Here is a 15,838-nt window from a genome sequence, read left to right as displayed (position 1 = left end):
TATTCAGGATCCACAGAATGAGCCAATCGTTCATGCGAGTGAGGCCGGATCTGCAGGGCCTAAGGTCCAAAGAGTTGATCTTGGACCTAGAGGTGGGCAGGACCGGGATCGTGATTTAGATGAGAGACTGATTGAGGCTTACGAGAGAGGTCGCCAGGCAGAGAGACGCGATGTGATACCGGAGGTTCAAAGAGATGGTCCTGAAGTGTTTAGGAGGTTGTACGACTCCTTTATGCGCCTTAATCCACCTCGGTTTAATGGCACTGGCGAGTATGCCGCTGCGGAAGAATGGCTCGCGAGCATGAATGCGAAGCTAGTTCTATGTAGAGCACCAGAACAAGATATGGTGGAGCTGGCAGAACAGCAGTTAGAGGAGGGTGCGAGGTTCTGGTGGGATGGAGCCCGACGTAGTTATGTCGGGGAAGAGGCCAAGATTCCGTGGGAGTGGTTTGAACTGCAGTTCACTCGACGGTTTCTGAGTAACTTGCAGCGAGAGGCGTTGCGGAGAAAATTTATGGATCTGAGGCAGGATGGGCGAGCGGTGACAGAGTATAACAACGAATTTCTCGCCCTATCCAGGTATGCGACTGATGTGCAGACTGATGTGGTGAGATACCATAGGCAGTACTGGATGGACTTGATGGGGGGATCTCTATGATTGTGGATACCCCGATGGCTACTGAGCTGCAGGCCATGATGGATCATGCTGAGCAAGTAGAGTTGCGCAGCAAGAGGAGAAGGTTGCAGATGACGGAGAGGAGTGTGAAGCAGAGGGAGGACCAGAACAGGCAGTTTAGGTCGAGGGGAGGACCATCGACGGCTAGACCACCCCTGAGACAGTTTGTGGCACCTAGACCCCCTCCGAGGCAGATAGCAGCACCTAGACCACCCCTGAGACAGTTTCGGTGTGGTGCCGCTCATGCAACCAGGCCCACTCTGAGATCGATTGCAGACGCCGCAACCAAGCATGTTACACCTGCGGCAGTATGGAGCATTGGGCGAGAGAGTGTCCGAATGCAGCACTAAGGTTTCCGAGAGACAGCGGTGGTAGAGGACCCGCGGGACGTGGACAGGGTAGACCACCATTCCGTGGTCGAGGTGCTCCTCAAACCAGCGGAGGCAGGATTGGAGGTCGAGTGGCTGCCCACGCACTCGGTATAACAGAGGTTGCATATGACGCGACAAGGACTCTAGAGGAAGGTGAAGGCTCGAACCCACCCGACTCTCGAGCTGATGTGATGACAGGTATACTTCCTATCTCGGATCAGAGTGCATATTGTTTGATAGATACTGGGTGTAGCCATTCCATTGTATCGAAGGCTTGGGTAGAAAAGTATAATTTGCCAACCGAAACCAGTAACCAAGTCCTGAGTGTCCAAACCCCTTTCGGTTCGACTGACCGAAAAATAACCATATGCCGAAACCGAAAAGTCAGAGTTGACGGGAGGGATCTCAAAATCGATCTGTTGGTTATGGAGATTTCTGGGTACGACGTGCTATTAGGGATGGATTAGTTAACAAGACATGCCGCGACAATCGACTGCCCGCACCGCAGGATTTGTTTTGTGACCGCAAAAGGTAGTATGTCGTGCATGCTGAACTGTAGAAAAGTTGGAGGGTTAATACCATGCATTTCGGCTGTGGAAGTTAGGCATCTGATCGATTCAGGGTGCAATGCGTATCTGGCGGCAGTAGTGTACACCACTACGAAAGTTAGAGAGATAAATACGATTCCGGTGGTGTCAGAATTCGTGGATGTGTTCCCGAAAGAGATAGTCGGACTACCTCCCGAACGAGAAGTGGAATTTGGTATAGAGTTGATGCCGAGCACGACTCCAATTTCAAAGAGTCCGTATCGAATGGCTCCTGCGGAGTTGAAAGAACTCAAGGCGCAATTAGAGGAGATGCTGGAAAGCGGGTTCATTAGGCCGAGCATGTCTCCATGGGGTGCTCCCGTGTTATTTGTAAAGAAGAAAGATGGTACCCTACGATTGTGCATTGACTACCGTGAACTGAACAAGGTAACTGTGAATAATAGATACCCATTACCCCGAATTGATGACTTGTTCGATCATTTGCAAGGATCTTCGATTTATTCCAAGATAGACTTGAGGACCGGGTACCACCAGCTGAGGATACGCCCAAGTGATGTAGAGAAGATAGCCTTCCGTACACGCTACGGGCACTATGAGTATCGGGTTATGCCGTTTGGGCTAACGAACGCCCCAGCTGCATTTATGGATCTGATGCATCGCGTGTTTCATGATCTACTAGACTCGACAGTGGTGGTGTTCATAGATGACATCCTGGTATATTCGAAATCACGAGAGGAGCATGAGGTACATCTGCGGATAGTGTTGCAGAGGTTGAGAGAGCATCAGTTGTTCGCGAAATTCTCGAAGTGTGAGTTCTAGCTCGAGAAAGTGGCATTTCTCGGTCATGTGATATCAGGAGAAGGGTTGGCAGTAGATTCAGAAAAGATTCGGAAGATGACTGATTGGAAGAGACCAGAGACAGTTACGGAGATTTGCAGCTTTCTGGGGCTAGCAGGTTATTATAGAAGGTTCGTACTTGGATTCTCACAGTTAGCTGCTCCCCTTACGAAGTTGTTGCATAAAGGTGTGAAGTTCGAGTGGGGTGCCACTCAAGATCAAAGCTTTGAGGAGTTGAAGAATCGGTTAGTATCTGCACCGGTTCTTACCATGCCTATTACTGACGAGGAGTATACGGTTTACACTGATGCATCCGGATCTGGTTTGGGATGTGTGTTGATGCAGAAGGACCATGTTATAGCGTATGCCTCTCGGCAGTTGCGATCGCACGAACAGAATTACCCGACCCATGATTTGGAGCTGGCTGCAGTAATCTTCGCCTTAAAGATTTGGCGACATTACCTGTATGGAGTGAGTCGTGGAAAGGAAGTCTTGAATACGAAATGTGATCTTCATTAGTTTCTGTTCTTATCAGTACCTCTTTGATACGCTTAGCTTTGTTAAGCAGTCAGTTCTTGTAACTGACTTTGTGTTGGGGTTTTACGGTGCTAACCAAAAACCCGTTTAGGCTTAAGTTACGGAATGACCGTAGAACAAAAATTTCTACGGCCAACTTAAGCTCAGGATTAAACGGGGTATGTCAGGAAACTTTCCAAGGCGGTCCACCTTCAGTATTCCTTTGGCATCAAAACTCAATTTAATCCTTTTACAGATCTACTCCATGATTGATTTCTAAAACTTTAATCTACTTACCAATTAAATAGATTAATATAACATATTTATACCTTGTTTCCAAATCACAGTTGGAATGCAGACCGAGCGAGTAGAGCCTCACCAGGGAAGGAATCGACTCGGAGTATCACACGTGTGATACCTCTATCGGTTATCCACCAGGACTAACCGGAGAGCGGTTTATTTCTTCTGCCAGAAATACCGTAAACTGCGGAATTCTGCAAACACACTATTCACGGGAAAAAGACGAAAACCCGTAAACACGAATTTTTGGTTGCTCAGTTTCATCAATATGCAAAACTGACATACCGCTAAATTCGGTAAAACACTATTCATCGATCCCGTAAATATACTCCACAACAACCCGCAAGATTATACGTCAACTACGTATAACTTTCTTTTCTCAACCGAAACACTATTTGGGAGAGAAACCGAGAAAGAGAGAAAATACCGATCCGTTTCGACACGAAACCGGTATGAGTGAATTAGTTATTTTCTCTCTACCCCTCCACCCCTATTTATAGTGTTTAGGGTCGGTTGCAAAAGACCAAAATGCCCTCCAAGTTCGGCCTATTTACAAGGTATGCCATTGACACCTCATCCTTTTATATGTGAAATGACCAAAATACCCCTTCCACACCCTTCCACACTCTTCTCCATGTTTCTACAGATGCAAGGTGGCATAGGTGTGAAATGACCATTTTGCCCTTGTGGATAGGATTGATGACATGTCATCTGGATAGGATCAATGACATGTCATGCGGATAAGGACGAATCTGAAAAGACCCGAATGCCCTCGGCCCGAACACAAATAATATTCGTATAATTATTCTGAACAATTATATATATATTTTTCTTGCGGTTTGTTATTTCGGTAATTTATACAATGTGTCCTGCACATTTATAAATTAACCGGTTAACTTTTATACAACGTGTCACACACGTTTATAAATTAACCAATGTTTTTGCTTGTTATTTTTACATAACATTTATAATTTAATTATAACACGTATAATTAATTATAACCATCTTACTATTGATCATAACCAATTTATAATCAATCACAATAAGATTCTCCGATTAACTCCTATATGGTGTGACCCAATAGAATCTGTGTTATGTTGGTAAATAGAGTTAAAACTGTTTTAACTTCTATAATCATGGGTGGCATCTGACAACACATCATGACCATCCAATTACACAGATGATGCTGTACTGTACAATATCACGATCCAGTAAACAATTTACTTGTGTCTGTTCTTCTGTCTCATAGCTATCAGATCAGTTTCAAGGTAGATGTGTGTCATCCTTGCTAACTGAATCTTTTCTTGATCTTGAGCAGATTATCAAATATAATTACTCTTGTAATTATACCGCTAGCAGATAATCTTACTCTATCAAGGGGCCCAGTGATGCTATAGCTCGTATAGAGATACGAGGGACAAATAGTATTCTTGGTAAACTATCACTTCCTCAGCTAAGCTATACATATGGAAAAGCTACCGTTATGACTGCTTTTTACAAACAGCGGTAGATAACAATCACACATACATATTTCTCAGTGGGAACGATAAATACCTCATACTGTAGAACTTGACACTGAATGAAAACATAAATGACACGAACACAATTATATTTAATGTTTCATTCGGGGTCTGTCAAATACCATGTTCCTAGAACATGTATCTATGTGATTAAAATGACATCTCGTGTCAGGTGGTTTGTAAAACTTAACCATCTTTTAATCCACATACTAACCTTATCGCGGTAATTAGTGTTTCTGCTAATTACCTTGATCAGTGACTTTTTAAGAGTATATATTATCTATATTATGGAGTTTCACAATTTTAGTCATGAACTCGAAATGATCCATAAATTCAATAATAATCAAGGCAACAAAATGATATTAATCATCCAATTCATGAACAAAGTTTTATGATAAATTATCGTATTATTAACTTCTAGATTATTACACTAACACTTTGGACATTATTACGGACACGTGAAAGTCGTCTGCCAGAAAGACAACGGTGAGTTCCTTCACAAATCTTTCTTTGACATCACGTGATTTCACGGTTCCTTGAAAGCGATAAATCTAATTTATTCATTTCATATCAAAGCAGTAAATCTAATTTACTTATATACGGGACCAAGTCAGGTATATTATTTATCAGTTCCTAATTCTTTATTTTGCAGCTATGCTCAGTTCTTTATTTTATACCGTTTAAAGCATATAAACAGTTTACATGTTTTAAAAACAGATATTTTTTTCGGTCCGTAAAGCAATTTGGTAACGTGACAAAGTTCCTTTTCGGCCAGCCATTAGGACATGTAAAAGGGGCTCCCAGGAAAGATCGGAGTCACAAGGACCGCTTAGACTCAATCTTTCCTAGACAGAACCATCTCTTTTACGGTGTGGAAATGACAGCTCTTACTAAGGTACTTTATTGCTTCATCACATTCTTCGATGAACTTTACTTATCCGAAGGTTTTCGAAGAGGCGAAAAAGTTACACTAAATTTTGCCATTTTAAAAGCGTTAAAGCAATTTGGTAACGTGACAAAGTCCCCTTTGGGCCAGCTATCAGGACACGTAAAAGAGGGTTAGACGAAAAGCCGAGACTTTTCTTGTCATTAACCTTGTCTTTTACGGGTGGAGATTAACAGCTCTTACTCAGGTACTTTATTGCTTCATCACATTCTTAGATGAACTTTAACGCAATCAAAAGTTTTGTAAACGAAAACATAAAGAAAGCATAAAATCCTATTTTATCTTTCTCGGTCGGAAAACCGATCCAAGAAATGTAAAAGTTTACATTTCATAAGAAAGCATAAAGAAAGCGTAAATCTAATTTAACGTTCTTAGTCGGTAAAACCGAACCAAGAAAATCTCATTTCTAATCGGTTTTGGACTTGTGCTGCAAATGTAAGAATTTAAACCGATATGTGGTATATGCACCTTATTTGCATAAGTTATAACTTTTAGAAAATCAATCAGCGGGAGAGCCTTGAGCTCTGATACCACTATTGGGTTTTGACAATTCAAATCCATTGATTAAGTATGTTGGGGTTTTGACGGTTCAAATCCATTTATTTGCTTAAGTTGCAGAAAGAGTAAAACAAAAAAAATTTACTTCTACCTTAAGCTACGGATTAAATGAATCAAGAAGATCCGTTTAATCCTATTTACAGATCTACTCCATAATTGATTTCTAAAACATTAAATCTATTTATCAATTAAATAGATTAATATAACATGTTTATACCTTGTTTTCAAATCACAGTTGGAATGCAGACCGAGCGAGTAGAGCTACACCAGGGAAGGAATCGACTCGGAGTATCACACGTGTGATACCTCTATTGGTTATCCACCAGGACTAACCAGAGAGCGGTTTATTTATTTTGCCAGAAATACTATAAACCGCGGAATTCTGTAAAAACACTATTCACCGAACTTTCGGTCAATCAGATTCACTGATTATCAAAATCTGAAATACCACTAAATTCGATAAAACACTATTCACAAATCCGAAAAACTGTAAACAGAGAAAGAGAGAATTCCAATTAACGAAGTAATCAGATTAACACGTGAATTAGTGAGTTTTCTCTTTCACCTATGCCCCTCTATTTATAGGCATTTGAGGAGGTTCGTAAAAGACCAAAATACCCCCGAAGTTGCCAAAATTACCAAAATGCCCTTTAATGGCGGTTTTGGAGAGGTATTCAATTTGGATTTTGCAACTTCATATTGGTTAGATTAGTTTAATGGATTCTAAACCCATTAACCCAAACCCATTATGAATAGTAAATATCCAAATCAAATATGTATAATTGTCATGTACAATTATATTTGTCTACGGTTTTCGTTTGGTAATTTTTATACAACATGTCAAACACGTTTATAAACTAACATGTGTTTTTGTTTGTCATTCTAAATGACGTACAATTAATTATAATTAATTATACCTAATATAACTAATTATAACCATTAGTTTTTGTTTTGTCATTTTTAACATGACAAATATAATTTAATTATAACACGTATAATTAATTATAACCATCTTAATATTAATTACAATCAATTTATAATTAATCAGTAAGATTCTCCGAATAGCTCCTATATGGTGTGACCCAATAGGATCTGTGTTATGTTGGTAAATAGAGTTAAAACTGTTTTAACTTCTATAATCATAGGAGGCATCTGGCAGTATACACTATGACCATCCAATTACACAGATGATGATGTACTGTACAATATCACGATCCAGTAAACAATTTACTTGTGTCAGTTCTTCTGTCTCATAACTATCAGATCAGTTTCAAGGTAGATGTGTGTCATCCTTGCTAACTGTATCTTTTCTTGATCTTGAGTAAATTATCAAATATATTTACTCTTGTAATTATACCGCATGCAGATAATCTAACTGTTATATTCCGAAATTTTAAAACATGATTAAATTACTAAATCGAATATTACACTTAAATAATTTTTTTAATTAAACTAACGACCTTTCAGATTTTTATTTGATTGATTAAAATTTTAATTAAAATTTCAAAATATAAATGAATTATGAAATTATGTATATTGAAATTTAGAGATTTGAAAATAAAATAAAATATAGCACCATGAATAAAATTATAAAATTTATGATGAACATTCGAAATGTTTCGTATTAAATTCTAGTATTAATTTCTAAACCTAAGTTCGTAACTGGTTTGATTGAACATAAAAGATGCAAATTAATTTTGACTCAAATCAAAATGCAACCTAATATTTAAAAGATATTAATTGACTGGGACATGAGCCCATTTGATTCGATAGATTTTTGCTTCCCGTCGGGATCTAATTCGCACCATATATATCTCATCTATGAATGCTTATTTCTTTTGAAATATCTCAACCATTCAAAGGCAACCAACACGGATCTTAAAGCAGTCCAATTAATAACCCCTCCCCTTCTTTCTCTCCTCCCCCTCTCTCTCTTTGCGTTCTTCTTACGCCAACAGAGCTCCCCCCCCCCCCCCCCCGCTCCCTTCCTTTATTCTACACCAAAACCAGCGCCCCCCCCCCCCCTCTCCTCCTCCCTTCTGCCGTTGCAGCGGCCAGCCCACTGATCGCCGCCCCACCCTCTCCTCCCTCTTTGGCCGTGATACCCTACCAGCGTCACCCCGCCCTCTCTGTCTCTCTTCCCGTTTCCCTCTTCCTCTCCATTCCAAAACTCTAACCCTCATCTCTCTTGATAATAGACCCGTCTTCGTTGCATGGGGGTTTCCCTTCACTGCCTCTTGGTTGTAAGTATGTTCTTCTCCTCTCATTTTGGTTAATTCGGTTGTTTGGTCTCATGTGTCGAAAATTTTCGATCTTCCCCTCTTTTCTGTTTTCCTCTAATTAAACTGTTAATTACCCGAATTGTAGAGAGTTCGCTGTGATTTTTGAGAAATTTGGTGCATTATTGTCTCGTGGTTGTGATTTGATAATTTTGGAGAAGGTTGCGAGGCGAGATGACGAACCTTGGAACCGGCCCTCTGTCCGTGTCTTTAACGGGTGTTCAAACTCTCTCGGGTAAGTATAAAACAACCCTTTTTCTTGATTCTCGAGGCTTGATTTCGCCTTGCTGAATTTAATTAATGTCGTAGCATAATCGTAGGAAGTGATTTATTAAGCATCGAGTTGGGTTGTTGATTTTTCCGACTCGGTCAAATTGACATCGCCTTATGCGAGACCCTCTGTTTTGTTGTTGTTGTGCTCTTTGAGTGCTCCTCTGTTGTGATATTGGTAATGCACAATAAAAATAGAAAAGGGAGGGGCTTGGCAATTATTGATAATATTAAGGGGCATATTGTAAAAGCCTTTGAATTGTATAAATAAATTAAGTATAAAGGGCCTCTATGCGAATCTGAATTTTTTGAATTTTAATTCGGCCTAATTAATTGGTAGTTGTAGCTGTGGCTTAAAATTAGAATTATAAGATTATGTACATTTACACACCTATCAGGTACTTTAATATATAGAAATATATATCATGATTTTCTTATAAAAATCATGAGAGTATGTAGTATCATAACAAGTTACCTAAACTAGTACTTATCATATGACATATGTAACATACGCCTTACTACTAATAACATCATAGAGCTTTCTAAAACGTTTTTACATGTTCTTATGACTAAGCATAACACACATAGAGACACACGTATATATGTCATGGACTTTCTAACGAACATTATAAGGATGACTAATATAGCTTAACAAATTATTTGAGACCATACTTACCGAATAATATATGTACATCTACAATAATACTAATTTTATCTAAAGTTTATAATTAAGAAATTAGCTTAATAGTTAGTAAATAAGTAATTTAAACAAGAACAATATTTTATTCTGACTTAGATTCGAAACGACTAATTACATGTAGAATTAGATTAGTTATAAAATAACGAATTGCTCGACTTAGAAATAATTAGAAAACACGTAAAAAGGTAAACATGCTTTTCTAAAATTTTGTAAAACCAATATACGTATCTAAATTATAATATAACTAAAAGCATATTATAAAACGTATTAGTTTAGTAATAAGAACAGTAATATTGGAGTTTAATAATAATAAATTAACTTTCAAAAACTGCAATTCGACCGGTTAGAATAATTTAGCGTAGATTTTAATTAGTTTAAATTACGTGATCACAGATCAGTCGACTCCGTACGAGTCCGACCCGTGGATCGATCCGACTGACTCGCAGTTCGGAGCATACGCGGAGCACGCTGATTATTAGCGATAGAGACTCCAGCCCTACAGGTGTGGGATATCTGAATTATTCTTTTCGTGGGCGTACTCTTACCAGTCGTTCCATCTGACCTGACATCCGCACTTTATTTTAAGTAGTTGCAGTAAAACTGTAGAGCATGTTTATCCTTTCTGCACTATAGGTAGAATTGCATAACCCTGAAAAATATGAATTTACTGTATTGTAGGAGTAGGGTAATTAAATAATATTATATTTTTATTATTAGAATATTATGATACTAGTTTGTCTTCTTCTCGTAGAAGACAATGTATTATTATTATTTTACGTGCATATGCATGCATTGGTGAGAGCTGAGCAGAGCCGAGTGACTTCGTTCCGTCTTGTGTCACTTGGCATGGGACGGCCCGACAGCCACTGAGCTGAGGGTCACTTGATCCTTTGATGGCTTTAGGACTATATTATATGTATAAACTTTGATTATATACATTTTTCGATCATTTTGCTATTTGACGTGAGCAGTTCCGATCTCGAGTTCTGTGGCACGGACGATTCGGGATGTTTCCCACGCCTACATTAGGAGCTACATGCCTAGAACGGGTTACCCCACCACGGTTCCGATCTCGAGTTCCGTGGTGGCATTTTTATTACTTGAGACTGCACAGTTCCGATCTCGAGTTCTGTGTAGGTCTGTTTTACGCTACCGCATGGTTCCGATCTCGAGTTCCATGGCGGATTTGGTGATTTGGTGTGGCGGGTGTTGGTGTGGCGGGTGGCGGGTGAGGGCACAGTTCCGATCTCGAGTTCTGTGGCCCTGGTGATGATATTTTTACGACTTGCATTGTATGATTTCTCCTATTGGATATGTTTGGCTTATGAATCGTCTAGGTGAGATGACACACCGAATTTTGATATAACCATCGGCTAGTGTGCTATTATCTTGTGGAGCAATGCTCGATGTCACTAGGCAACGTGTATCATTGCACTCTGATCACAGTCCTTGGATTATATTGTTGGATCTTGTGATCCTATTGGCACAGCACGGGGTGATTTACTTTATCCATATTATTATTATTATTATTATTATTATTATTATTATTGTATTTGGGCACACAGTGCAAGGAGTACTGGATTCCGACTTGATTTATATCTGATATTTCACCTTGATTTTATTTTGGGTTATTCCGCATGTTGGCATAATAGAATAATCGCATCATGGCATCATTCAAAAGTATTATAAATTCTATTAGATATTAATATAGGTTCATACAGGTGCATATTTTTAAATTGTATTCATATTATAAATAAAAGTGCTTTGACCATAGAGGATCCCTGAGGGGATAATTCTGGGTCACATACTGGGCGATTCGTCGCTCACCCACAAGTTGTTTCGTGGGTTTTAGGTACAGCATCTGGCGATCCGCAGCAGGAGTTGTCCCCGATGGCCACACCGTTTGATTAGCTAGAGTTAGACTTTTGATTAGGTTTACGAGTCTTGTATTTCCTGTGTTATATATACGAGCTCGATAGATCATGTATCCCCTTCTATAGATGGTGTTATTTGGATTCCGAGATGGATCGAATTATATGTTATGTATGTGTATGTTTATTTATTTGCTATGTGACTAATGCTTGATATTTATATTATTTTTGCTTCCGCTGCTGTTTGATTTATTATTTATGGTTAGCCTTGCGTGCTTAATGATTAATTAAACACGAGGCGAGGTTGATCACATCTTAATCCAGAATTCCTGGTTTGGGGTGTGACACTAACTCTACCAAGGGGCCTAGTGATGCTATAGCTCGTATAGAGATACGATGGACATAATATTCTTGGCAGACTATCGCTTCCTCAGCTAAGCTATACATATGGAAATGCTACCGTTATGACTGTTTTTTACGGACAGCGTTAGATAACACTCACACACACATATTTTTTAGTAGGAACGATAAATACCTCATACTGTAGAACTTGATACTGAATGAAAACATTAATGACACGAACACAATTCTATTCAATGTTTCATTCGGAGTCTGTCAAATATCATGTTCCTAGAACATGTATCTATGTGATTAAAATGACATCTCGTGTCAATGGTTTGTAAAACTTAACCATCTTTTAATCCACATACTAACCTAGTAACGGTTAATTAGTGTTCCTACTAATTACCTTGGTCAGTGACTTTTTAAGAGTATATATCATCTTAATTATGGAGTTTCACAATTCCAGTCATTACCTCGAAATGATCCATAATACAATAATACTCAAGGCAACAAAATAATATATAATTAAACATCCAATTCATGAACAAAGCTTTATATGATAATTTATCGCATTATTGACTTCTAGATTATTATTAACTAACAGTTTGTCTTTTCTTCCCCTCTTCTTCTTCCCCAAGTTGAACAGCTTGTTCAGGGGCTGATTGAGAGACATTTATGCATACGGCTTAAGTGCTAGTCGTATATGGTATAAAAATGGCCCTTTGCAGCTTACCTGGTTATTGTCTGATCTACCTAAGTATCTTATACAGTACTGAGTTGTACCGTATACGGGTCCCTGTTCAGTTTAGGTCTACCAGCACCTATTATGGTCAGTTTAGATGCCGCATAAGGGTTCTGGTGCTAGTAAATGCTCTTGGTACTGGTACATGCTCATTGTAACCCCCGCATGCGGCTTGTTTTGTGTCATATGCGGTACCAACACTTAACAGCTTTTTCTAAGTAACGAAAAAAATTTAATTTTTGAAAATTTAAATATTCCTATGTCGTATGCGGCCTGATATGAGCAGTATGCAACCTACTCGGGGTTTTTCATTTTTTGTACCAGTTTTGCATGCAAAAAATTTGGTATCAATCGGTACCAATCAAGTACCAAATCACTTCCTACTCTTAATCTAACATATCTACTACACATCTAAAGAAAGGGTTCTAAAAATGGTATACCGATGGGCTCGAAAACTTGAAGAGAAGAAGGGGTCAAGCAGAGAGGCGATTGGAAAAAGGTGTTCCAATGCCGTGTTCAGCTCCGGTCGGTGAAGAGAGAGACGAGACGAGATCGATGACAGTCGCAGCTTCAAAAACGGGGAGGCAGAGCCTTCTCCTTAGTGGCCAGCAGCTTGAGAGGAAGAGAGAAGAGCAAGAGGAAGAAAAAGGAGAGAGAGAAAAAGGGGCAGCGAGAATAAAAAAGACAGAGGAAGAGGCACTTCGGGCCGATTTTTTTATTTTTACCCAAAAATATTATTATTTTAATTAAAATATCCAGTTTTTCGCCGGAATTTTAAAAATACCCAACCCGTGGAATTTTTCCACGGGTTGAAATTTGAATTCCCACTGTGGAAAAATTCCACGGGCCAGACCCAATTTTTTTTTTTTTTTTTTTTTTAAAACAGAAATTTGTATTTATTTTTTATTTTTTGTATTGAAATATTAGAAATATTGGATATATTTCTTTGAAAATAGATGGAATACAATATAATTTGATTTATTAGAAAGACTGCAACAAATAACCCGGATCAATATTTTTCAGATCAGATTTTTCGCGGCTGTAAGAAAAATTAATATATTTCTTTATGTGTTATTGGAAAAAAATAAAAATGCTTAGATTCCGAGTTATTGATCCCGGTTCAAAAGTCACTTCTATGTAATTTAGAAAATATTATGATCTTTCTAGTACATTTAATTTATTAAAAGTTTTATCTATTTTGAGAATTATTTTTGAATAATAATCATTAAATAAATTAAAGTTTTTGTTTTTTTTTCAAAATAGATATAACTTTTAATAAATTAAATGTACTAGAAAGATCATAATATTTTCTAGATTACATAGAAGTGACTTTTGAACCGAGATCAATAACTCGGAATCTAAGCATTTTTATTTTTTTCCAATAACACATAAAGAAATATATTAATTTTTCTTACAGCCGCGAAAAATCCGATTTGAAAAATATTGATCCGGGTTATTTGTTGCAGTCTTTCTAATAAATCAAATTATATTGTATTCCATCTATTTTCAAAGAAATATATCCAATATTTCTAATATTTCAATACAAAAAATAAAATAAAAAAAAAAAAAAATGGTTCTGGCCCGTGATATAACTTTTGAATAATAATAATTAAATAAATTAAAGTTTTTGTTTTTTTTTTCAAAATAGATATAACTTTTAATAAATTAAATGTACTAGAAAGATCATAATATTTTCTAGATTACATAGAAGTGACTTTTGAACCGGGATCAATAACTCGGAATCTAAGCATTTTTATTTTTTTCCAATAACACATAAAGAAATATATTAATTTTTTCTTACAGCCGCGAAAAATCCGATCTGAAAAATATTGATCCGGGTTATTTGTTGCAGTCATTCTAATAAATCAAATTATATTGTATTCCATCTATTTTCAAAGAAATATATCCAATATTTCTAATATTTCAATACAAAAAATAAAAAATAAATACAAATTTCTGTTTTAAAAAAAAAAAAAAATGGGTCTGGCCGGTGGAATTTTTCCACGGTGGGAATTCAAATTTCAACCCGTGGAAAAATTCCACGGGTTGGGTATTTTTAAAATTTCGGCGAAAAACTGGATATTTTAATTAAAATAATAATATTTTTGGGTAAAAATAAAAAAATCGGCACTACGGGTGCCGTGCGGGACTGGGTGAGATCAAACGTCACATCCGTTCGCACAGGAAGCACAGAATGGGTTTAAACCGGGTTCGAATCTGTCCCTTCCGAATGCGCACAGCCTCCAATTTGAGTCTACTGGCATTTAACCAAAACAATAAAAAATAGAATAATTATAACAAACCCCCCACTCCCATCCCCCCATTTTCCCCGCACTCTCTCTCTTCCTTAAATGCCATATATCCCCCCACTAATTTTCCTAAAAGTTTCCTTTTATCCCCCCACTAATTTTCCTAAAAGTTTCCTTTTATCCCCCCACTAATTATAAGAACCCCCCACTCCCATCCCCGCATTAATTATGCATTCCTCTAATAACAATTCCCGCGTTAATTATTGCTTTAAAAACAATCTGCGCATTAATTATACTGTTATCTAATAACAATCACTGTTAATAAATGTTTATCTGTTAATTGATGTTCAAAAAAGTATTTATCATTATTTCTGAGAAGTATTTACCCTTGTAACATAGAGTATTTATCCATGTAACATAGAGTATTTATCATTATGTCTGAAAGTATTTATCATTGATGTTTTACTGTAAGTTGCAATTATGTCTAATAAGTATTTATCTATGCAATACAAAATATTTATCCATGTAACATAAAGTATTTATCATTATGCATGAGAGTATTTACGATTGATGTTTTACTGAAAGTTGAAAGTATGTCTGAGAAATATTTATCCATGTAACATAAAGTATTTATCCATATAATGTCAAGTATTTACCCATGTAACATAAAATATTTATCATTATGTTTCAGAGTATTTATCATTGGGTGAGGAGATTGTTTATTTAATGGTCTCCAGTTGTGCGGGGACGATTCAAAAAAAAAGAAAGTTTTGTGCAGGGACAATTAATGGATTGATTTATTCTTTCATAAATAGAGATCATTGCATAGGGTTTAATACCTGACAAATTCAAGTTAAATACTTCGATGCTTCAAGTTAAATACTAACAGTTTTTTAAACGTTCATTAATGATTGAGTGGTCCCCCCATGTTTAATGGTCCCCAACTGTGCGGGGATGATTCAAAAAAAAAGGAAATTTTGTGCGGGGACAATTAATGGATTGATTTATTCTTTCATAAATAGAGATTATTGCATAGGTAAATACTTTAATGCTTTAATGATTCTTTCATTAATACCTGACAAATTCAAGGTAAATACTTTAATGCTTCAAGTT

At 37.3% G+C, this 15,838-nt stretch overlaps 1 long non-coding RNA gene across 2 annotated transcripts; it reads left to right on the top strand.

Annotated features, from left to right (window-relative positions):
• Positions 1–8,293: 8,293 nt before the first annotated feature.
• Positions 8,294–11,644, top strand: LOC144573335 (uncharacterized). Of its 2 annotated transcripts, none has more exons than XR_013517932.1 (4): positions 8,294–8,515; positions 8,640–8,786; positions 9,915–10,023; positions 11,374–11,644. It is a non-coding gene; the product is annotated as an uncharacterized LOC144573335 (long non-coding RNA). The 2 variants fall into 2 exon arrangements; XR_013517931.1 differs by having other exon boundaries at positions 8,294–8,519.
• Positions 11,645–15,838: the final 4,194 nt, after the last annotated feature.

The sequence above is a fragment of the Carex rostrata genome, chromosome 2 (genome assembly GCF_964058835.1).
Source record: "Carex rostrata chromosome 2, lpCarRost1.2, whole genome shotgun sequence".
NCBI classification, from domain to species: Eukaryota; Viridiplantae; Streptophyta; class Magnoliopsida; order Poales; family Cyperaceae; genus Carex; species Carex rostrata.
The sequence above is the reverse complement of the archived record's forward strand: the minus strand, read 5'-3'. Positions and strand labels throughout refer to the sequence as shown.